Here is a 26,022-nt window from a genome sequence, read left to right on the forward strand (position 1 = left end):
GTAAAGTATTAAAGTATCTATTCAGAGTATGATGCAGAGATGAATTTTAACAAAACAAGCATAAAAAATCTTCTAAATATTCGTAATTGCTACTTAAAAGAAGAAAAGAACTAATAAAAGTATTAAATTCTTCATCACAATTAATTTCTTGATTATAAATGTATACAGGTATTAAGAATGAAATTTCATAAAAATAAAATTCAATAATCATAAACGATTCAAAGAAATTATAGTTTTCATACATGTGTACATGGGCAAATCCATCAATAAAATACTTAATCATATTTATTTAAACTTACAAATATTTTACAGTCTTTTGCGAGGGTCAGGCTTCTTATCTATGCAGGAGACTCAAAGGGAGGTAGAAGTTTAAGGCTCTCACTGAGCTGTGCTTACTACTCCAAATGAATGTCCTTTTATAGATGAGAAAGTGACTTCGAGACTCAAGGCAACACATCCTATACATACACGTGTTGCAATCTAAAAGAAAATGCTTACAACTGGCAAGCCTTACTTTTGGCTGCCGACACAAACGACAAAATACAAATGGCAAGCCTTTACTTTAGACCGCCGACACAAACTAACAAAATATTAAAGCATCTTTTGGGCGACGTGGGAGACAAGGGACCCACAACTTCTTACTCAGATGCTCTACAATCTTCAAAATTCTTCAAATCTTCAAAGGTACTCCAGAGTTGATCTCCATCTGTTGTCTTTATTAATTTTTTCATGATACGAATTTGAATTTGATCTTCGACTTTAAGAAGGTATTCTTGAATTTTCTTCTTAATTTGAGCAACCTTTTCCGTTGATTGCTACAAATTATAGAAATCAATATTATCATTTTCAGGCGCCTGAGCCATTTGAATAGCATAGCAATCTTCAACTTCTTCTTCTTCATCAGATTCGGAGCCTAAAGAAGATAAAGCATCTAATAATTTCTTTTTCAAAATAGCTTTCTCTTCTTTAGAGGAGGGAAGTGTATCCAGAATATTCTTTGTGAGAGGCTTTTCTATTTTCAGAGTAGCTTGGGCCTTGGTTGAGGTCTGAAGGCCCAAAGTTTTCCATTTTTGAAATCTTTCTTCAACATATTTTACTTCAAATTTTTTCCACCAAAAAACCTTTGTCTTACGACAAATAGTTTTTGGGTAGGTTTCTTCTTTATGCTGATGTATTTCCAAGAGATGGGCTAAAAGCCAACTTATACCCATTGTAGAGCAAAATTTTATAAGGCGAAGGTGAGGAGGTTGGTTTGAGGTAAGCAGTTTATATTTTCGGTAGATATTTAAAACATTTTCAGGAATAATGGATTGGACTGGGCTTATTTGAAAGAACCAATCTACAAACCAATTTGGAATAGGAAGGGGTAATTCATTTTTAAAGCTAATATACCAAGAGTGTTTGGGATTTTCTTCTAGTAATATGTAGGTCCAGGCCTTTTGGTAGTCAAAATATGAATATGAAGGAGGGTCAAAAGGTCTAGAGAAGTTTTTCTCGGTGAAAGGGTGTTGTTTCCAATCAAGATAGGACAACACTTTGATAATTTTCAATTTGGAATAATTTATAATAGAAGGGTTTTTCAGGTCTGCTACGAGAGTTATTTCTACTGAACCGGTATCTATTAAAACAAACTGATAAAATTTTTTAGTTTTCTTCAAATTTTCATTTTTTGGAATCCAACTCCAGTGAGGAGGAGCTAGATTTTTTACAATCTTCCATGGATCTTCATCTTGCCAATGTTCTTCTAAAGTAACCACATGCTGACAGTTTTCAAGAATATGAAATTCTTTTGGGATATTCTTTGTATTAGAAGGAGAGGCTTTTTCTGGTGTTTCAGGAGCATGAGCTAAATAAGTGAATTTATTTTCAAGGGGGTTTTTCAGAGTATTGGGTAATTTTCTAGTTTGGGATGCTTTTGAATATGAAGGAGTGTAGACCCCTAAAATTGTCCGGGTCGGAAATAAGACTCGAAGACTCTCAAAGATCAAAGGAAAGTCAGCCAGAAGGACTCCCAGAAGACCATAGGATGACTATCTGTAGGTTTAGAGGTCTTAGAGTAGTCAAAAATAAGAAAGTAGGAGGTTTGGAGTTCAATACGGCCTCCTTGGAGTTCAGTACGGCCGTACTGCACATTTTGTACTACAATACAGCCGTACTGAAACCAATACGGCCGTATTGAAGTTTCTGTATTTCAATACGGCCGTACTGAATTCAATACGGCCGTATTGAAGTACAAAAATTCAATACGGGCCGTATTGAACCCAGGGGCCGTACTGCGCCTCATCCCTATAAATAGGACGTCATTTGGACGTCATTCCACACTTTTTCACACAGTTTTGACTCCCTCCTTGAGTATTCTGGGGTTTTTGAGCAGTGTTCTGCCCTAGAAATCTCTCTGGGAGTCGATCCGACGAAGTTCTGGAATTCCGAGCATTTAGCTTGGAGATTCGAACTTAGTCGAAGGGAAATCTTTTGGATTTCCATAGTCAAAAATTATTTTTTAGGAAGGAGCGAGCGAGCTTGTAGAGGGAGGGAGTGCCAAAAAGCCTCCTAGACTTCATTGATATATAAAAAGCACGCTTCAAGAGGTTTCTTTTCTAAAAATCCCTTCTTTTACCGCTTTCTGATTGTTGCATATTTAAATTTATCATCATGTAGATATTTAATTTACAATCGCTTATAATAAATAGGGGTAATTTAGTAATTTTGCGCTATTATTTAATAAATAATCCGTCATAGGGAACCCTAATGGGGCGCTGTGGGGGTGCTAACACCTTCCCCACACGTAACCGACTCCCTTACCCAACTCTGGTTGTAATAGCCAAAGTTGATTTATAAAATCAATTGCCTTAAATCTTTTTCCAATGTTTTGAGTAAAATATTGGTGGCGACTCCAAGAACCCTAATTTTTGCGAAAACCACTAATCTATGGAGGGTCCCGCTTGGGATTAACATGGATTGGTGAATCATTTAATAAAATTGTTAGCTCGACAAGGTCTCAGTTTGAGAATAAGTCGTTCTAGCAATCCACCACTTTTCAAAACATTAAAACGAGTCCGACCATCGTCGCGATTGCCAAGGTCCGTTTCGGCGGGTGGCGACAGATGGCGACTTCACTGGGGAAGCCTCGAGAGTCAGTCCCATTTAGTGACAGATTATTTTTAACAAATAATAGTTAAAATTACTTTATTACCCCTTGTTTGTATGATAACATGCTTTATTTATATGGCTTTAATAAACTGTTGTATGTTTAGTTTCTGCAATTGTTTGAAATATAAATTGCACACAAACCTTTGCACACAACAGTTCCCTCTATACCCGGGGGCATGAGTGGTAAGCCATAGGGAGTGGATGTTAGTACGGCCGGTTGTCGAATGGGTCTATAGGTGCCCGTAGACCGTTGTCGGAAAGCATCACTCAAGGTGATAACCATGAACTCGAGTCCGACAGTGCGTTGGAGCTTTCCATCGACTTACGACGAGAGGAATTGGGTCCCTATAATGGGGGCACCTTGGGGGCCTCAGACCGGTGAGAACAGTTAGAACCACCTTGAATATGCACTTTTCTGCAGGATACCCCTACCTCGTGATTTGCTCGTGACTGTTCGTGGATGAGTGAATTGTTTGTGCATTGTTTACGTGAAATTGTTTGAGCATACATTGCATTTCTTTAAACATACAACATTCCTATTCCTTTTTAAATAAGAATAAATAGAAATAAGAATCTTCCATTACATGGTGTTAACATCTACCTTCATCACATTCATATAGGTAGTTTCCCTTTTCACCCTAAAAATACAAAAAAAATATATATTCAAAAAACAAAGAAAAATGATATTTACCCAAAACCAAGCAATATCATGCATCATCTTAGGGACATCCCGAAAACATGATAATGCTTAGTTCAATAAACACAATGCATGCATATTCAACATCATCATCTCATATCATGCATATAGATCATGGAGGGATCTAGGAGTCATTCATTTCATACATCTCTCCTAGTAATTAATAAACATTAATAAAAAGAAAGGATTAATCGATGCGTATGTTCAGAATGGATCGCACGCCATTTGTTATTAAGTGTAAGCCAACAACCGCGCCAAGTGAGCGCACATCAACTCCTTTGTTGGTAATCAAGACGAATAAAGGGGAAGGTCTGACACCGTTAAGGATCCCTGCTCCAAGACCTTTTCCCTACAAATCAAATAAGGCTGTGCCATGGATATACGACATCCATTCTTCTGCCGACAGCGATATCTCTAACATCGCTGGACTTGGGGGCATGACTAGGAGTGGCAGGATCTACACTCCCGAAGATCTTCATGACAAAGCTCCCAAGAATAAAGGGAAAGAAAAAGAAGAGAAAACCGAGGAAAATAAAGAATCCGAGGAGGAGACTGATGAGCTGTTAAAATATATCCGACAGAGCGAGTACTCCATCATGGATCAACTTCATAAGACGCCAGCAAAGATTACTCTGTTGTCGTTGATCCTATGCTCCGAACCGCATCGGCAAGCTCTGTTGAAAGTCTTGAACGAAGCATACGTGTCGCACACTATCTCCCAAGACAAATTTGAGGGGATTGTTAGTCACATCACGGCTAATGATCACCTCACTTTCACCGATGAAGAGATCCCCGCTGAGGGACCAAACCACAATAAGCCCTTGCACATCTCTGTAAAGTGCAAGGAATACCACATCGCTAAAGTCTTGGTGGATAACGGGTCTTCCTTGAACGTGATGCCAAAAAGAACGCTCGATCAAGTGGCAATCAAGGGAGTCCAAATGCGCCCGAGCAACATGATCGTTCGAGCTTTCGACGGATCTAAAAGAGAAGTAGTGGGAGAAATCAATCTTCCAATCCAAATTGGACCCACTATCTTCAACGTCGAATTTCAAGTAATGGACATTACTCCGGCATACAGCTGTCTCCTTGGCCGACCTTGGATTCATGATGCGAAAGCTGTACCCTCTACGCTCCACCAGAAAGTCAAGTTCATAGTGGGTGACAAACTGGTGACTGTACAAGCTGAAGATGACATACTCATCAGCAAGCCATCCAACATACCTTATGTGGATGCAGCAGAGGAAGCTTTAGAAACCGCCTTCCAAGCATTGGAGATCGCCAATGTTGAGACATTTCCCCGAGAAATGAAGAAGGTAGCCCATATGCTCACCAAGAATGGATACTAGCCGGGACAAGGACTTGGCAAGGACTTCCAAGGAATTCCGGAGCTACCCATCATCAAGGATAATCCGGGGAAACAAGGGTTAGGATACAACCCTGTTAAAGATCAAAGAACGAAGAGGAATCAAGATCCTTCTCGACGTTCTTTAAGCCAGATCTTTAGGAAGGCCGGTTCACAAGCATCAAGGCCGGTCGTCGTCATCAAGTGCTCTCCTCCTTCCGATAGGGATGTGTAAAACTGATGACTATTAGAGATTACTCCTCGGGGACAGCCCGACCCCCGAGCCTCGATAGGGCACATGTTTCCACTATGATTATAATAAAATCATTCTTCATTATTTCTTATTGCTTCTTTTCTTGCTTACAATAAAATTCTAGACCGCATTATTTAACCCTGTTTGAATAAACATAAATGAGGTTAAAATCGTCTTAATAAAAATAAACCCGCATCTTTTTTTTATGTGGAAGTGTGTGACAACTTGGAGCACCTTTCCTTGGCCTCAATAAGTGCCGTCATGGATAAAAAGAAATCCATTCAGGACAAAAATCCTAAAAAACAAAAAGCTCGGCAGGAAACCCAAAAAAGGGGACTGCGCAAAAATAAGAGCAAAAGACCCGCTAGGAATCCCACAAAAGGGTGACCTAGGCAAAAATTAGGGTTACAAAATAATGAACAAAAACAAAAGCCCGCTAAAACTCCACAAATGGGTGTTTTAGGCAAAAGTTAGGGCAATCGAAAAACAGAATAAATCCATGATGGTACCACCAACTGAATTCAACAAAGGGGCTCAAGAAAAGCTATCCAAGTTATCAAATCACGAATGTTAATAACCAAGATGTGCTTAACTTCATAAGTGTTTAATCAAACAAGCCTAAACACTTAAGCCTACCATTGGCCAAGCCATTCTTACAAAATCCATTTTTCAAAAAATAAATAATCCCCTCTAAAACACAAACTTTCGAAAAAATATCCTTTCCTTCTTTTCTCTCTTGTCCCAAACGAATTTTGAATAATCTAGTGGAAACATGGAGATATAGTAGTCAATAGGAGGGTTGACACATCTTCTAAAGGAAAGGAAAATCATTTGGTTGATGACACCAAAATCAAATACGCATCATTCCTCGGTTACGGAAATCAGCAGAGCACAGCCCATCTGGAGGAATGGCAAGATCCAAACAAAAAGTGCACCGATTAATTCTTTTGAAAGAAATGAATCAAATAGAATTAGGTGCATCATATTTGCATACATGCATACAGATGATAGGTGTACTGGAAGATCACTTATTCTCTGTTTATCTTAAAAAAAAAAAATAATAATAATAATAATAATAAAATACGCCCGTATTGGTTTCAATACGCCCGTATTGAGACTACCGTTGAAGCAACTGTACCATTTGACTAAGTAAAGGAGTTGACCCAATTGTCCGGGGAATAAGCCATCCTTCCGACTTGTAGTATCTTCAGGTGGGAAAATTGTTGAGTAGCCTCTCCAGGTTGAGTTTGCCCTCTCCAGGGTGAGTATTAGTCGTCGCCTCTCCAGGCTCATGCATACCTCCGTGTTCTTGACAACCTCGGGGTAGCTGAGTACCGCCTCTCCAGGCTATACCAACGTGTTCTTGACAACCTCGTGGTAGTTGCATACCTCCGTGTTCTTGACAACCTCGGGGTAGCCGAGTACCGCCTCTCCAGGCTATACCAACGTGTTCTTGACAACCTCGTGGTAGTTGCATACCTCCGTGTTCTTGACAACCTCGGGGTAGCCGAGTACCCGCCTCTCCAGGCTATACCAACGTGTTCTTGACAACCTCGTGGTAGTTGCATACCTCCGTGTTCTTGACAACCTCGGGGTAGCGTGAGTTTTCCCTCTCCAGGGATTTGTGATGATTTTGTCTCCACAGTCCACGATGCTGCTTCGACGATTGTTTTTGATTTTTGTGCCACTGAGGACTGGATAACGCAGGGATCCGTCTAGGGGATGTGCAGTTACTCATAGGTTCTTGTGTCCCAACTTTCCATTGCGTAGTTGGTGCCCATTGAGGAATTTCTGTTTCCTTGGGTTGTAGACACGAAGATGCTCTTTCTGAGATGAGCGGTGCCTTATGATTTGGCTGACGTCCTTTCGACGTTGGTGGAGTACCCCGGTTATCCTTATTCGGGTGACTCTTTTTGATTTTCTGGTTTTATTGCCTCTGCGTAGGCTGTTATACACTAGGGGATTCTGTCGTTTTGTTGTGATTAGCCTCTTCTGTTAGGCAGATCATCTTGACGCTTGATGTTTGGCTGAGAGCCGGATTCCACTTGGGGAATGATTATTTGTCTTTTGTGATTTTTCTTGAAGGGGTGCCTCTGAGTAGGCGAGTGGGGATTTAAAGTTTATATATCCCAGAGTATTATTTAGAAAGCCTCTTCAGGCTTAGCTTCACTCATCGCTTGAGTTGGAAAGCTATCCTCCACTGAGGAGGTCATAGTCCTTTCGACTCGGATATTCTGTTTAGACGATCAAACCCTCCTTGGGGAATCTTGCTGATCTTGGTTTGATAGCTTTCACTGGGGAATTTGGCCCGTGAGTGGAAGCTGAGATATCTCTGGGGAGTATTATTTCGGCGAGCCTCTCCAGGCTCAATTATTCTGTACAATTTTGTGGATTTTCTATGTTTGCCTTTTATCGATTTTTGGGCTTTTTCCGTATTTTGCCTTTTTATTGATTTTGGCTCTTTCTGTATTTTGCCTTTTTTGTTGATTTTGGCTTTTGTTGTACAGAAATAAAAGTGCTAAAAGATTTAGACTCAAAGAGTGAAAAATTTCATTCATTAAATAAACATGAAATTTTGTACAAGGGAAATGATGGGACGCGCAGCCCATTCAAACAAATACATAAAAATAGGAAAAAGAAAGCCGGTCTTCATTCTTTTGCCGGCGGGTCCTATGGAGGAGCGGGGAACTGGCGGTGCATCCAGACCGAGAGGTTGTCGAACCCCTGCACCAAAGTGTCCAGTCGAGTATCGGTGCTCTGCTGCCATGCGCCGATACTGTGCTGAAAAGCATCGAATCGAGTATCGATGCTTTGCTGTAAAGCGTCAAAGCGGGCATCAAAGTAGGCCTTATCCGACTGTGAGGTGCCGGCCTCTGGCTGTGGGCTGCCGTCGCCCTGAAGATCAACGTCATTGAAGAGCTCGGCGAAGGCATCGGGGCCATCCGCTCGTACATACCCCCCTCCTGACCTCGCTATGATCTTCATACTGATCAAGGTGGAGGCATTAATTGGCTTCGGTGCCAATGGCCCTGGCTCTGCGCCGTCTGGGCATCCCCAAGTCTCCGCAAGCCGTGAGAGGAGTGGGGCAACCAGGATGTATCCCTGCCTAGATCCTCCCTCTCGTGCCCCCAAGTTCTTGACGTGCTCGAGGAAGAAGTATCCGGGGTTGGCCCTCTGACTGGTGGCCATGCAGTATAATGCTAATAAATCCGGCCGTGTCACCGACTCGGGGCTCTTCCACCTGCCATGGATGGTGCTGGTGAGGATCTTGTGACAGATCCAAAGAGCGGTCGGGAGCCGGGTGCCCTTCACCCCGGCATGATAGTCTTCGTGGCCTGTGATCGCTCTCCACATGCCGACCAGGGTCCACTGATCAGGCCACTCGCATATAGCATTTCGATATGCCAGCTGATCAGTCCTGCTGAAAAATCCTGCTTGGACGTTGAACTCGTCCAACGTCAGTGAGCGGTACCCCTGGTTCATCCAGAAGTCAACTGAGCAGACAGCCTCCCCAAAACTGTTTGTCGACTCAGTAACGCCGACAGTGGCCAGAAACTCCTTCGTCGCTGTCAAGTACAGCTGAGAAGGGGGATCAAGGAGGAATCCCCATCCTATACTGTCGAAGTAGCCTCGGACTTCATCCTCCAAGCCCACTGTACGGAGAATGTCAAAGTCGAGTGCCCTCGACGGCTCGAAGGTGAATGACTCTATGAGCTGTAGCCGTTCCTGATGTCGATCTGTCATTACGAGTCGAGCTGGGGCTCTTTGCCTCTTTCTGGATGATTCAGCCATTTTGTATTTGGAGAAGATTTCTGGGTTTCACTCACAAGCAAGGTATGCAGAGGAATGAAGATTGGAATGCAAAAATAAGAAGGGAAAAACCTATTTATAGACAAAATTTCGCCAATACGGCCCGTATTGATTCAATACGGCCGTATTGACGTATCCGTTAGTGGGCAAAATTGGTAACCAATACCGGCTGTATTGAATGCAATACGGCCGTATTGGAGGCTAATACGGGCGTATTGGTTTTAATACACCCGTGTTGAATCTGAAGAGTTGCTTCAACGGTAGTCTCAATACGGGCGTATTGAAACCAATACGCCCGTATTAGCCTCCAATACGGCCGTATTGCATTCAATACAGCCGGTATTGGTTACCAATTTTGCCCACTAACGGATACGTCAATACGGCCGTATTGAATCAATACGGGCCGTATTGGCGAAATTTTGTCTATAAATAGGTTTTTCCCTTCTTATTTTTGCATTCCAATCTTCATTCCTCTGCATACCTTGCTTGTGAGTGAAACCCAGAAATCTTCTCCAAATACAAAATGGCTGAATCATCCAGAAAGAGGCAAAGAGCCCCAGCTCGACTCGTAATGACAGATCGACATCAGGAACGGCTACAGCTCATAGAGTCATTCACCTTCGAGCCGTCGAGGGCACTCGACTTTGACATTCTCCGTACAGTGGGCTTGGAGGATGAAGTCCGAGGCTACTTCGACAGTATAGGATGGGGATTCCTCCTTGATCCCCCTTCTCAGCTGTACTTGACAGCGACGAAGGAGTTTCTGGCCACTGTCGGCGTTACTGAGTCGACAAACAGTTTTGGGGAGGCTGTCTGCTCAGTTGACTTCTAGATGAACCAGGGGTACCGCTCACTGACGTTGGACGAGTTCAACGTCCAAGCAGGATTTTTCAGCAGGACTGATCAGCTGGCATATCGAGATGCTATATGCGAGTGGCCTGATCAGTGGACCCTGGTCGGCATGTGGAGAGCGATCACAGGCCACGAAGATTATCATGCCGGGGTGAAGGGCACCCGGCTCCCGACCGCTCTTCGGATCTGTCACAAGATCCTCACCAGCACCATCCATGGCAGGTGGAAGAGCCCCGAGTCGGTGACACGGCCGGATTTATTAGCATTATACTGCATGGCCACCAGTCAGAGGGCCAACCCCGGATACTTCTTCCTCGAGCACGTCAAGAACTTGGGGGCACGAGAGGGAGGATCTAGGCAGGGATACATCCTGGTTGCCCCACTCCTCTCACGGCTTGCGGAGACTTGGGGATGCCCAGACGGCGCAGAGCCAGGGCCATTGGCACCGAAGCCAATTAATGCCTCCACCTTGATCAGTATGAAGATCATAGCGAGGTCAGGAGGGGGGTATGTACGAGCGGATGGCCCCGATGCCTTCGCCGAGCTCTTCAATGACGTTGATCTTCAGGGCGACGGCAGCCCACAGCCAGAGGCCGGCACCTCACAGTCGGATAAGGCCTACTTTGATGCCCGCTTTGACGCTTTACAGCAAAGCATCGATACTCGATTCGATGCTTTTCAGCACAGTATCGGCGCATGGCAGCAGAGCACCGATACTCGACTGGACACTTTGGTGCAGGGGTTCGACAACCTCTCGGTCTGGATGCACCGCCAGTTCCCCGCTCCTCCACAGGACCCGCCGGCAAAAGAATGAAGACCGGCTTTCTTTTTCCTATTTTTATGTATTTGTTTGAATGGGCTGCGCGTCCCATCATTTCCCTTGTACAAAATTTCATGTTTATTTAATGAATGAAATTTTTCACTCTTTGAGTCTAAATCTTTTAGCACTTTTATTTCTGTACAACAAAAGCCAAAATCAACAAAAAAGGCAAAATAAAGAAAGAGCCAAAATCAATAAAAAGGCAAAATACGGAAAAAGCCCAAAAATCGATAAAAGGCAAACATAGAAAATCCACAAAATTGTACAGAATAATTGAGCCTGGAGAGGCTCGCCGAAATAATACTCCCTAGAGATATCTCAGCTTCCACTCACGGGCCAAATTCCCTAGTGAAAGCTATCAAACCAAGATCAGCAAGATTCCCCAAGGAGGGTTTGATCGTCTAAACAGAATATCCGAGTCGAAAGGACTATGACCTCCTCAGTGGAGGATAGCTTTCCAACTCAAGCGATGAGTGAAGCTAAGCCTGAAGAGGCTTTCTAAATAATACTCTGGGATATATAAACTTTAAATCCCCACTCGCCTACTCAGAGGCACCCCTTCAAGAAAAATCACAAAAGACAAATAATCATTCCCCAAGTGGAATCCGGCTCTCAGCCAAACATCAAGCGTCAAGATGATCTGCCTAACAGAAGAGGCTAATCACAACAAAACGACAGAATCCCCTAGTGGATAACAGCCTACGCAGAGGCAATAAAACCAGAAAATCAAAAAGAGTCACCCGAATAAGGATAACCGGGGTACTCCACCAACGTCGAAAGGACGTCAGCCAAATCATAAGGCACCGCTCATCTCAGAAAGAGCATCTTCGTGTCTACAACCCAAGGAAACAGAAATTCCTCAATGGGCACCAACTACGCAATGGAAAGTTGGGACACAAGAACCTATGAGTAACTGCACATCCCCTAGACGGATCCCTGCGTTATCCAGCCCTCAGTGGCACAAAAATCAAAAACAATCGTCGAAGCAGCATCGTGGACTGTGGAGACAAAATCATCACAAATCCCTGGAGAGGGAAAACTCACGCTACCCCGAGGTTGTAAAGAACACGGAGGTATGCAACTACCACGAGGTTGTCAAGAACACGTTGGTATAGCCTGGAGAGGTGGTACTCGGCTACCCCGAGGTTGTCAAGAACACGGAGGTATGCAACTACCACGAGGTTGTCAAGAACACGTTGGTATAGCCTGGAGAGGCGGTACTCGGCTACCCCGAGGTTGTCAAGAACACGGAGGTATGCAACTACCACGAGGTTGTCAAGAACACGTTGGTATAGCCTGGAGAGGCGGGTACTCAGCTACCCCGAGGTTGTCAAGAATACGGAGGTATGCAACTACCACGAGGTTGTCAAGAACACGTTGGTATAGCCTGGAGAGGCGGTACTCGGCTACCCCGAGGTTGTCAAGAACACGGAGGTATGCAACTCCCACGAGGTTGTCAAGAACACGTTGGTATAGCCTGGAGAGGCGGTACTCGGCTACCCCGAGGTTGTCAAGAACACGGAGGTATGCAACTACCACGAGGTTGTCAAGAACACGTTGGTATAGCCTGGAGAGGCGGTACTCGGCTACCCCGAGGTTGTCAAGAACACGGAGGTATGCAACTACCACGAGGTTGTCAAGAACACGTTGGTATAGCCTGGAGAGGCGGTACTCAGCTACCCCGAGGTTGTCAAGAACACGGAGGTATGCATGAGCCTGGAGAGGCGACGACTAATACTCACCCTGGAGAGGGCAAACTCAACCTGGAGAGGTTACTCAACAATTTTCCCACCTGAAGATACTACAAGTCGGAAGGATGGCTTATTCCCCGGACAATTGGGTCAACTCCTTTACTTATCAAACGGTACACCAAAAGGCCGTTTGACTAAGTAAAGGGGGGGCAGCTGTAGACCTCTAAAATTGTCCGGGTCGGAAATAAGACTCGAAGACTCTCAAAGATCAAAGGAAAGTCAGCCAGAAGGACTCCCAGAAGATCATAGGATGACTATCTGTAGGTTTAGAGGTCTTAAAGTAGCCAAAAATAAGAAAGTGGGAGGTTTGGAGTTCAATACGGCCTCCTTGGAGTTCAGTACGGCCGTACTGCACATTTTGTACTACAATACGACCGTACTGAAACCAATACGGCCGTATTAAAGTTTCTGTATTTCAATACGGCCGTACTGAATTCAATACGGCCGTATTGAAGTACAAAAATTCAATACGGGCCGTATTGAACCCAGGGGTCGTACTGCGCCTCATCCCTATAAATAGGACGTCATTTGGACGTCATTCCACACTTTTTCACACAGTTTTGACTCCCTCCTTGAGTATTCTGGGGTTTTTGAGCAGTGTTCTGCCCTAGAAATCTCTCTGGGAGTCGATCCGACGAAGTTCTGGAATTCCGAGCATTTAGCTTGGAGATTCGAACTTAGTCGAAGGGAAATCTTTTGGATTTCCATAGTCAAAAATTATTTTTTAGGAAGGAGCGAGCGAGCTTGTAGAGGGAGGGAGTGCCAAAAAGCCTCCTAGACTTCATTGATATATAAAAAGCACGCTTCAAGAGGTTTCTTTTCTAAAAATCCCTTCTTTTACCGCTTTCTGATTGTTGCATATTTAAATTTATCATCATGTAGATATTTAATTTACAATCGCTTATAATAAATAGGGGTAATTTAGTAATTTTGCGCTATTATTTAATAAATAATCCGTCATAGGGAACCCTAATGGGGCGCTGTGGGGGTGCTAACACCTTCCCCACACGTAACCGACTCCCTTACCCAACTCTGGTTGTAATAGCCAAAGTTGATTTATAAAATCAATTGCCTTAAATCTTTTTCCAATGTTTTGAGTAAAATATTGGTGGCGACTCCAAGAACCCTAATTTTTGCGAAAACCACTAATCTATGGAGGGTCCCGCTTGGGATTAACATGGATTGGTGAATCATTTAATAAAATTGTTAGCTCGACAAGGTCTCAGTTTGAGAATAAGTCGTTCTAGCAATCCACCACTTTTCAAAACATTAAAACGAGTCCGACCATCGTCGCGATTGCCAAGGTCCGTTTCGGCGGGTGGCGACAAGGAGAAAAGTCATCTAGTGAGAGACTAGATGGCCCAGTTTTTTCAGGAGGTTTGGGCTGGGAACCCATTTGTTTGGTTTGGGTGGCTATAAGGGAATCCCTGCAAGAATTCTCGTGTTAAAAAATCTGGTATTGAATTATTCTTTCCTTTAATAAATTCTATTTGAAAATCAAAGCAAGATATTAAACTTTGCCATCTAGCGAAAATTTGTTTTGAAACTAAATTTTTTACATCTTTTTCCAAAACTTCTTTTGCAGATTTACAATCTATTCTTAAAAGAAATGGTTTATTAATTAGTTCATGTTGAAACTTTTGAAGACATAAAACTATGCTCAAAATTTCTTTTTTAATTGTACTATACTTGGATTGGGCTGGGTTCCAAATACCCGAATGATATTTTACTATTTGTTCAGGATGGTTTTCTATTTTTTGTTTAAGAATCCCACCATACCCTTGTTCTGAGGCATCAATTTCTACTATTAATTGGGCTTCAAGGTTTGGTATTCCTAAACAAGGTAAAGTTTTAACTTGGGCCTTTACTTCTTGAACTATTTTGGTTAGCTCAGGGGTCCATGGTTTAGGATTTTTTCTAAGCCTATTATAAAGAGGTTTACATATTATTCTAATCTTAGGAATAAAATCTGCTACATAATTCACACATCCTAAAAATCTTTGTAGTTGATTTTTATCTCTTATTTCATTCGGAAATTTTTCAGAAAATTCAATACTTCTTTTTATTGGAGTTATTGTTCCTTGATATATATCATGACCCAAAAATCTTATTTTGGTTTGAGCCATTTTTATTTTCTTTTGAGATACTACCATCCCATTTTTCTTGATTAGATGTTTAAATATTCTTAAATGTTTTAAATGTTGTTCAATAGATTCTGAAAATATTAATACATCATCTATATAAACTAATGCAAATTTTGAATAAGGGTTTAAAATAGTATTCATGATATTCTGAAATTCTGAGGGAGCATTTTTAAGTCCCATAGGCATTACATTCCACTCGTATTGCCCAAAGGGTACTAGAAATGCAGTTTTATATTTATCTTCTTCTTTTACTTTTATTTGATAATAACCACTTTTCATATCAAATTTAGAAAATATTACTGCATTATATATTCTGCTAATTAATTCTGTTTTATTAGGTAAGGGATATCTTATCCATTTTAAGGCTTTATTCAAAGGTTTATAATTAATAACCATTCTAGGTTCTCCCCTTTCTATTTCTGAAGCATTTTGAACATAAAATGCCGCACAGCTCCAGGGAGATTTACTAGGTCTAATTAGTTTTTTATCCAAAAATTGTTTTATTTCTTTTCTACAATATTCGAGAGTTTCTTTATTCAATTGTACAGGTTTAGCTTTTGTAGGTATATCCTTTTCTGAGAAACCTTCTTCATATGGTAATTCTATTTCGAAAGAATTCCTATCCCAAAAAGCGTTGGGAACCTCTGAACAAATTTCTTTTATTATTTCTTATTCTATTTCTTTAAATTTTTCTATTACTTTGGGTTCTTGTATCTTTTCTTCAATGTGTTTGTGTTTTATTTCATTTTTTAAAAATTTTATTTGATCAGATTTAGCTTTTATTCTAGTTATAAAATTGTCTTCATTTATATCTTTTACATTATTAATTTCTTTAATTTTCTTTGGATTTATGAATTCAAATAATATTTCTTTAAATTGTATTCCTTCTGTGGTTACAGTAAAAGGATATATTTGAGTTAGAAAAGGAGTTCCTAAAATCATTTCTTCACTTATATCTGGGGTTAATATAAAGGTATTTTTGAAACATTGACCTTGATTACAAATATAGGCTTTAGAAAGTTTATATTTTACTTTTAATTTATTCGAATTCGCTGCTCTTAATGTTTGTACAGTTTTTTCATAATATTGAGTAGGTATTAATCCTTCTCTTATACAATTTAAATCTGCACCAGAATCTACTAATGCAGTAAAAGTTTTATGAAAAATTTTACCAATTTTTAAAGTAGCTTTTATTAACCATTTTTGTTGTATTATTTTTATTTGACTTATTACAATGTTTTCATTATTAGAGGTAGAGGGTTGTTCTTTTTCTAATATTTCTTTTATTAAATTATTTTTTTGAGAATTTTCAGCTTTTATTTCAGTCAATTGAATTTTAATTATATTTATTTCTCTTTTTAATTCATTTATTTCTCGTTGTAAATCTAGTATATTTACAGGTTTTTCTCTAATTGATGCTTTCTTTATAATTTGAGAAAAATCATATCCACTAAATTCAAGAGTAGAAGTTGATTCTTCTATGTGATTATTTTGTAATATTAAATTTTTTAATTTCATCAAATAATCTAGTTTTTCATCTTCATTATGTAATTTATCTACCATTTCTAACATTAATTTTTCACTAGCAGATATTACATTAATATTAAAAGAACATGAACAAGGATTTTCTTCACATTCACATTCACAATCACTAGTTTCTTCAGTAGAGGTTTCTATATTTTCTAGATAATTTTCGTCTTCACTAAAATCTTCTTCACTTTCGGATTCGTATAATAATATTTTAGCAATTTGATCTTTTAATTGTTCAGACATATCTAGATTATTAATTTTTTCTTTAACTCTGCAATCTTTTTTCATATGGCCATATCTTCCACATTTAAAGCAAACTATTCCTTTGTTCTGATTTGTTTAAAATTTATTTTTATTAAGAGGTGTAAATTTTCTTTTCTTATAACGAAAACTTTTAAAAGGTTTATTTCTTTTAAAGGATTTTTGAATTTTTTGTTTATTTTTTCTAGAAGGAGGAGTTAATCTTCATATCCGTATTGTGCACAAAAGTTTCCTAATTCTTTTATTCCACTTTCTTTTTGTTTTTTAATCTGTCTTTCTAATTTCATATTATTACAAATTTCTAAAGCAGTATTTTTTATTACCGATATTATTCTTCCATAAGTTAGTTCTTGCAGATTTTCATTGTATAACGTTGTTAACTTTTCTCTAACTTTAGTGGCAAAGACTGGAGGTAATCCTGCAATAAATCTTTCTTTCCAAAAATTTTCTTTACAGTCTGCTCTAGTCATTACCATCATTATAAAATTGTCTACATACCATCTAAAGTCTCCTAAGGTTGGACACCTTATGTTATGTAGAAGGATATTGGTTTTAGTATCAAAAATATTCGAATCTCCCATAAAACTTTGAATTATAGTTATTATTAAAGTTTCTACCATTAATGGTGTTCCATCTTCAGGTTTTACTATGGTTAAAATATAATTTCTTTGTTCTAAGGAGAGATAATTATCCCACCAACCTTTTAAAGATCCTGTAAATCCTGCTATTAATAATTTTACAGTTTGTTGTTCACTATGTTTTGCTCTATAGGCCGAAGCAGCCATAGACATTTCATGAGTTTTTCTTAAAATTTGATGTTCTGTCATTCCATCTATATTCCATTCAGTAATTCCTTCACCATTGAAGGAAGATGGACTTTCTAAATTCCATTCTTCAAATTGAATATCAGGAAGGGTTGGTCTTTGATAATAATTTCTAGTAGTAGGCATATTATTCGTATTTGGATTTTGATTAAATTTTCTTTGTATTTTAAATATATTATCTTCTAAATCTTCTAAATTTATGTTCCCTATTTCTTCTTCAGGAATTTCTAATATATTAATATTTTTTATGTTCAAATTTTCTAATTTTTTATTTATTTCATTTAAAAGATTATCAGTATTATTTCCTAATTTGAATTCTTTATATTCTTTATCTGTAAATCTAGTAGGGGTAATTAAAGATCTTTCTAAAGGTTTTATTCCTAAAGGATTTTGAGTCTTATTATCTAATTTATCTTCGTAAATTTTTATTGCTACTTGGTGTAATATTTGATTTGTATAATTTAATTGACTATGAACATTTTGTATATCCATAACTGTTATGTTTTCTTCTAATTTTCTTTTTCCTATCATTTTAAATGGTGATGCTACTACTTCTTTATTTTCTATATTTGGAAATCTAACTTCTTCTAAAGGAGGTATTTCACTTATTTTTTCTCCTGATTTAGTTTTCCATATTTTTTCAGCATTTTTTAAAACATTTATAGATAAATTTTTAAAACAATTTTCTTCAAACCAAGAAAAATAAGGAATATTTTCTTGAGTTTCTTCTAAATAATCATAATATTTTTCTCTAAAATTTTTTAATTCTTCTTGGGTAAAAGTATCAAAAAACCATTGTCTTTTCTCTTTATTTTCTTCTGCTAAAAATTTTTGTTTTAATAACTCTTTATTTATTTCAAATTTTTTAATTACATTTATAGAGGAATCTATTTGTTCTTCTTCAGCTAATTCTGTATTTGAAGGAGAATTATGAGTTTTAGGTTTTTCCCATTCATATTCTGGAAATGGTATTGTAGGATTTGGTCTTATTCCTTTTAGATTCATAGTTTTATGATAAGTAAAACTAGGCCTATCTAATGATCTTCTTGCTGTATGAAAAGTTTGCGGGGATGCTCTTGAACTTTCCCCTATCTTTAAAGAATTTATTCTTCTTAATGGAGTGAAAGAAACTTCTACTGCTCCTGATTTATATTCAATTATTTCTTCTATTTCTACAGGATCGGGAGGATCTGGTTTTAATATATCTTCTATTCTCCATTTTAATCCAGTGGTTATCTCATTATGCTTTAAAGTTTTAGGAACTACTGCACTTATTTTTTCAGGATTTATTAGAAGCATAGTAGCTTCATCTTTAGGAGACATTAATAAAGCTCTAGGAGCTAAATGTGTTTTCATGACTTTATAATATATTCTATATATAACTGTTACTGGATATGAGTTTTTATTCCATTTATTTTCAAGTATTTTAACATCTAATATTAAATTATTTTCAATATTATGAAAACTTTTAAGAGCTACTGAATAATTTGGATAATTATTAATATACACTGGTCCTTGATGTAGATTAGTTTCAAACATAGCCAAAATCTGATTTTCAAGTTCAGTTGGCCTATTATCTCTTAAAGCTACGAACATCGGGGTATCCATTCCTAGCCTAAACAAAGGTTTAATTGCAATTTGAATGGAACCTATATGCATGTATTTATAATTTTTTATGTGTTTGGCTATTAATGATTTGGTTATTAATGGGATTTGTTCATGGCTCGTTTTAAGTTCAATTTCTTTATCTACTGTTTTTATTACATATTCAGAGGTAAATTTTGAAGTCCATTCTTTTTCATATATAGTAGATATTTTTAACTTTGGAAGAGTCCACTTATTCAACTGGTTTTCTATTTCTGGGATTATTAATTCGTGTTGTAATAATTGATTCATATTATTTTCTTCATCATTTTTCATATCGTCTTCTAACTTATCTTTTCCTTTGAATATTTTTATTACTCTTTCCATCCTATCACACAAGTAGTCTAACGGGAACACCTCGGGTTTTACTGCCTTTCACTAGGACTTACTACCTATTTCCGGCTTACCAACGCTACCACTACCCACAATGAACTAGGCAAGCCTGAGATAATAAATTTATTCTTAGGAAATTCTATGTTTGAAAACGATATTCAAATGGTTTAGAAAATAATAATATTCAATGTTCCAACAGAATTAATATTCTCAGAACTTATAATTCCCAGTAATGGTGGCAGAGCCTCCAAGTTAGGTTCATATAACTTCTTCAAATATTAATACTATATCTGACAAAAATTTTCAAGAGTTTGGCTCTGATACCATTTCGGTACCAGATCATAAATATCAGAGTAAAGTATTAAAGTATCTATTCAGAGTATGATGCAGAGATGAATTTTAACAAAACAAGCATAAAAAATCTTCTAAATATTATATATATATATATATATATATATATATATATATATATATATATATATATATATATATATATATATATATCAATCTATTGTTATCGGTGTCGAGATCCAATAAGGAGTTTATGATAGAGTTATGACCCCATTCATTTTTATTAGTTTTAATAGAACTAAAACAAACATATGTATCATCATGGAAGTTTTAATATTTCTACTAACTTAATGTACATAAATATAAATCAATACATATATTTTGACATTAACAAACAGGTTATGTTAATTTTTCTCATTATTTTAAGATTAATTATATTTTTATATTACAATTGTACGATTTTGATATTTAAAATTCTAATCAAGGAATTTTAGTCTCTGAATTTTTAATTAAATAATATTAAATTCTCAAGTATCATAACTATACGATTTTAATCCTTAAAATATTACAATTATATAATTTTTGACCTATTTAAGTTATATATATATATATATATATATATATATATATATATATATCATCTATGCATTAAATGATATTTATTTTTTTTAACTAAAATTACTAATATATATAATTTAAATAAATAAAAATTTGTATAATCGTAATACTTGAGAAATAAAAATCAGATAATTACAAAACTTAAAAGATAAAAGTTGCTCAATTTAAGAAAATAAAATTATACAAATACAATATTCAAAGAATTAAAATTGTTTAATTAAAATTTGAGAAACTAAAATTAAATAATTCTTATATGTCAAAGACAAAAAAACATTTAAGCCTTAATAATATATAACACTCTTATAAAAAAAATTGTTTTTATCAAAGTATATTAATTGAGATTTAAAAACTTCAACAAATATAACTTATAGTATTTTAATATTTTAAGCAATATTTTTTTAGATTCATTTTATAAATTAAATAGAAATATCATATTAATAATAAGAATGGGTCATCGAAAGGAGAAGAAATTGAAAGTTGACAAATATTTTTTTTTATGTTTTTTTAACGGGAGAAAGTACAGAATTATTGAAAGAATAAATTAGAGATGTAGAATAATGCAATAAAAAGAATGAATTATAAATAGAAGAGAAGGATTATAGGAGGTAGAAAAAATCATAGGTAGAAAAATTCGAGAAATAAAAACTATATTAAGAGTGTGAATTACATACATAGTTTTCCCATAACCCTTGAGTCTTCCATGTGAGTGTAATCACAAAACAAATGTAAGCTTTTACGTATGTACAATAAATGTGTAATGATTAAAAGATTTTTAAGATAGTTATTTGTCAGAATGCATATAATCACTTCTTGTAATTTGTAACATTCTATTTTTTTAGAAACTAATAATATTATTAATATAAATTTTTTATTATATTATTTTTGGGTTAGAAATATTTGATTATTATTATTATTAAAAGAAAAATATTTTTGTATTATTATTTATATGTATTTTATTAAATTATTTTAAGAAAAAAGAGAGACAGGTCGAGAAGTGAATTGAGTTAGATTCACTACTACAGAATGTATTATTTACATCGGTTCTGCAAGGTAATTTACATCGGTTCTAAAACCGATGTAGAATAGGGCGACATAGAAATACATACACTTTTACATCGGTTTTGAAACCGATATAAATTTGTACAAAATTTACATCGATTTTGCTGACAACCGATGTAAATTTGTGCTAAAATCTACATCTACATCGGTTCTACTAACAACCGATGTAGATTGCATTTTAAAAAAAAAAATCATTTATTTTTTAGATTCTTTCTGATTACCTATAATAAACATATATATATATATATATATATATATATATATATATATATATCTCAAACAAAAATTGTATGGTACACTATTCAACTCAATTGTGTTGCTTAAGTAGAGTGGATATACAATTTAACTTGTTTAAGGGATCAAAATGAATCTAATAAATAAGATAAAGAACCAAAAATATAATTTACATCTATAATAATACATACAACCTTCCAACTGTATTATATAATAGTAGTGCATGCTATATTTGGTAATGTAAATGCCATACATAGAACATGCAGTGCTATATACCATTAAAAACATAAATCACATCAGAGCTAAAAAAAAAGGTTATAGGTAGATTATCTTACTTGTTAAATATGCACCTCGATGCAGAAGTCAGCTTCTGAATATCACTTACCATCAAAAAACTTCTTACAACGTTTTTCCACTGTTTTCTCTCTTTCAAGGCATAACCATTTTTATGCCTAAATTCAGAACCACATTTGTCAGATGAATAGTTGAGAGAATGAGTACCAATCTTATTGTTCAGCTTGTCAAAATTGGCTTCTAGAAGCTCATATACGTCTGCAGACTTAGCTACCTCATGTTCTTGATAAAAGCAAATGTTAGATATTATAAATGACAGTGTAAAGCCTGTAAGGTACAAGATAAATTTGCTCCGTATCAACCCTCAAACTTTTCTAGTCTATCATTTATCAAACCAATGCAAAAATTGACAAAATGCAACGTGATATGAAGACAAAAGAAGATCTGAAAACTGTGGCATTAGGCACATCCAAGATAAACTACCTTGACCCCAGGATTACGGTTGCCTGGTGCAAGCGGCACGAGGTTCCTATTGAAATGATTTTCAACAAATCTCTTCTGGCGAAATTCTGTTGCGCAATGGATGTGATCTTGATTTCAGATTCTGAGATACATAGAATGGAGCCATGTTCATGATGGGGAGAAACATTTCTTTTTTACTTATTTCTTTTCTATAAAATTATTTTTTTTCTGTACGTTGTCAATTTTAGCGGAAATTGATGTTGTAAGTCCATCTAATCTAATTATGGGGTGAGTTGCCCCTTCTTCATTGACAAGTTTTTATACTTGAACTGTTAACCATTCATAGTCATGATTTTAATGTGATAAACAAAAGCCTCTTTTGGAACAGAAAATGCCCATTGATGTTAAGTAGGAACCAAAATCTATTGAACATTCTGCTAAAGGAGGAATCAAAATTGAAGTTTCACTTCAATAACTTAAAGTTAATCCTTAATGCAAAATACTTGTTAAGCGGATTACTTAGATGAAATTTCAATTTTGATTAAAATACAATATCAAAAGTACTTGAACAACCACATCTAAATTTTGTCTATATATAGTCAACCTACATAGCATAGGCCGTATAACTAAAAATGCACATATTAATCAGTTGAATAAATGTGTATTGACAAGCGCTACCAACACTTTCTTTCTAAGAATCTCTCTACCATTAATGGGAATTTAGCAAAAATTATAAATTTTGACAAGTCTCACTTTCAAATTAAGGGATACACTCGTTAAATAAGAATTGTGACCCTCCTTTTGGCTAGCCAGCTACAGAAGCTTCAAGCAATTGCATTGCAGCCACAAAAAAAACACAGCAGAAAAGAAAGAAAACAACAAAGTAGAGGGGAAAAAATTGAGACAAAGTACCTATGCACAGCAGTCTATGTTAGTTGAAAGTCTCGCAGGCCTCTGGCTCTATTTAATTGTGCTACTGATCATGCTGAGGAGTTTCTCTAAGGTGAGAGTTCTGAGTTTATTTAGCTGTGAGTTCCAACAACATTAAATCTCACTCTTCATCTTAAAAGCTTAACCAAACAACCTGAGACGTGAGAACATAATGATAATGATGTAACTAAAGACAATAAAAAGAAAGAAATTCTGAGCTTAGTAAATTATGGTATATTGGTAATCCTTTTTTATCCTCAATTTACCAATTAATATTATTTTTAAAACAACACCAGTTGCTAACATTCCCGGATTATCATTTGTAGAAAAATTGTAATAATTTAGAAATATTTTTATGAGCAAATGTCTAATCTCAACATTTGGGCTCTATGTTGGAATTCTTGAATATCTAAATCTCCACTTGGCAAACGTATGCTATATTTGCATGAATTCAGTAAAACAATTGATGTTTGGTTACTTTCAAAGTTCATACAGCATAAATAATTGTTGCATGTTGCAACATCCTCAAACTGATTAAAGGCATTCCTTGTAGTTCATTCCATCCATGTCTCAATTTTTATGCTAGTTGCTGCTACTATTTTACTCTGTTTGTGCCTATAATGCAAAGTTGTCATCATAAAATATCATGTATATTTTTCTGTGAGAATGCAGTCAATGAGTGCTTACAATCATTGTTACAATTGTAATTAAATCCTAAACTCGCTCCCTAGTCAACTAATGTAATATACCTTGCGTGGTCTGTGTTATTATATATACAATTACTATATACTCTCTTTACTTTCTAGTATTAGAATCAAGTTAGTAGCATAGTGAATTTCAACCCAACTCTCTTCTAATCCTAATTCCTTTCTTAGAATGTTGTAAGTTTAAATAATACAATTTGGAAAGCTCCTTCAGCTTGGGTAGTGCAGCGAAATTGTTTGCTATTATATCTAGCCTTTCTAACCATCTCATTTTTCTATCAGCATAAATGATTTTTACTAAATGGCAGAAACTTAGATCAAGTCTATAGACACTAAATGGTCCATGCATTCAGAAAACGAAAGATATAGACACTATATGGTCCATGCATATTCCAGCATTTATTAACCATCTCACAATTAATGCTAACAATAACAATAGATTCAACAGTCAGGTACTACAGCAACACATCCGTGAACAAAAAAAAAAGACATTTGAGATTGGGGAGACAAAGATAGGTTTATATCACAGTCTGCAGTTTGGATTCTGGCTGGCCAAAGTTTCAACTAAATATCATTTGAATCCAAATAAACAGACTAAATTCCTTACAAAGTGAATACATTTTTTGCTTCTCTACTGGTAAGGTATGATGGATAAGTTAGAGAACATCACCTCTCGAAACCTTCTGTTTTGATCCTTCTGAATCTACTCTCAATGTACCATCTATTTGAAAAAGGAAATGAAATAATGCTACTTATTAACCAACCCCCAGAGCAGCTTCAACAATAAGCAGGTTTGTAAAAAAAGTAATATGATAAACAATTATGATATTTGCTACATAATCAGTAATATGATAAACAGCAACCTAACTGAGTAACACAAGTTTAACAATTGTAGTATACAATTCCAAAAAATTCATATAGACCCTGCACACTTAAAGTGTGAAACTTTATTGCATATTCAACAACATAGACCCTGCACACTTATATTATGATTTAACTTCATTCTTCATATTTTTCTTTCAATCAACACAGCAAAATTTTGACCATTAAATATTTCAGTGTTCTTTTATAAGCAGTTAAATTTAAACACTCAATTAAATTTTTAAACACAACAAATATATTCCAACTTACTATCCCAATGAAAATGGTCAAGAAATATTGATTTTCAAATAACACCACCCTTTCCCTATGTAAATTAACTAAGCCTCTTCGTTACAATCTTCTTAGATGATATATATGCTATTTCTAGCTTTCTTCAGCACCCAAAATCATATGGAACAAGTGCTTTTAGCTCGGGACCACTAAACATGTTGTTTTCAAAACTTAAACAAGAGAAGGAGAAATATTTAGTAAATATAACAACATTAACTCATTCAAATCTAAATTAATCCTCTTTAAAATTTAAAATGTCAAGATTTTGTGCCATCATAGATTGGTTTTGAATCAAACTGTTATAGTCAACAACGACTTGCCTGTTCCTCTTGATGATGTGAACTCGATTAATTTGTACCAGTTATCTTCCAAGGGGGTCTTCAATTGGAACCTAGACGGATGTGGAAAAAATTTGCAAAAAGAAATTAGGGCAAATGTGAGCACCTTGAGAAATTATAAAAAAAATCCCAAAATAGTTTGCAAGTTAACTTACAAATCTTCTACTTTTCCCTTTGGCGAAGAACTCGCGCAAGAGAACCACTCGAGACAGCTCCTCGAAGAGTGTTTGTGGATTTGGAGCACCACTCGAGAGAGCTCCTCGAGGAGAGTTTGTGGATTTGGAGCACCACTTGAGAGAGCTCCTCCGAGAATATTTGTCGATTTGGATCACTAGAAGAGGCCGCGAGAGTAATAGGACACTATTGCGTGTGTGTTGAATCCGCGAGAGACGTTGTGTCAAGAGTGCCCGCGAGGGTTCAATTTTGTGAGTTGAAGAAGCTGCACCAGAGACCGCGAGAGTGCCCCACCAGTGTTGTGTCGAGAGGGTTTAGAGCTCGCAAAAATTTGGCTTCAGTTTTACATCGG

The 26,022-nt window shown here is 36.5% G+C and overlaps 1 long non-coding RNA gene across 3 annotated transcripts; it reads right to left on the reverse strand.

Annotated features, from left to right (window-relative positions):
• Positions 1-263: 263 nt before the first annotated feature.
• Positions 264-26,022, reverse strand: LOC109794183 (uncharacterized). Of its 3 annotated transcripts, none has more exons than XR_014434046.1 (6): positions 25,652-26,022; positions 25,479-25,549; positions 24,677-24,727; positions 23,285-23,456; positions 21,952-22,514; positions 264-3,788 (listed from the first exon to the last, which is right to left on the reverse strand). It is a non-coding gene; the product is annotated as an uncharacterized LOC109794183 (long non-coding RNA). The 3 variants fall into 3 exon arrangements; XR_014434047.1 differs by lacking the exon at positions 264-3,788 and having other exon boundaries at positions 21,761-22,237; positions 22,394-22,514; positions 25,652-26,021; XR_002239431.3 differs by lacking the exon at positions 264-3,788 and having other exon boundaries at positions 21,761-22,514; positions 25,652-26,019.

The sequence above is a fragment of the Cajanus cajan genome, chromosome 5 (assembly GCF_000230855.2).
Source record: "Cajanus cajan strain Asha chromosome 5, NIPB_CcT2T_4, whole genome shotgun sequence".
NCBI lineage: Eukaryota > Viridiplantae > Streptophyta > Magnoliopsida > Fabales > Fabaceae > Cajanus > Cajanus cajan.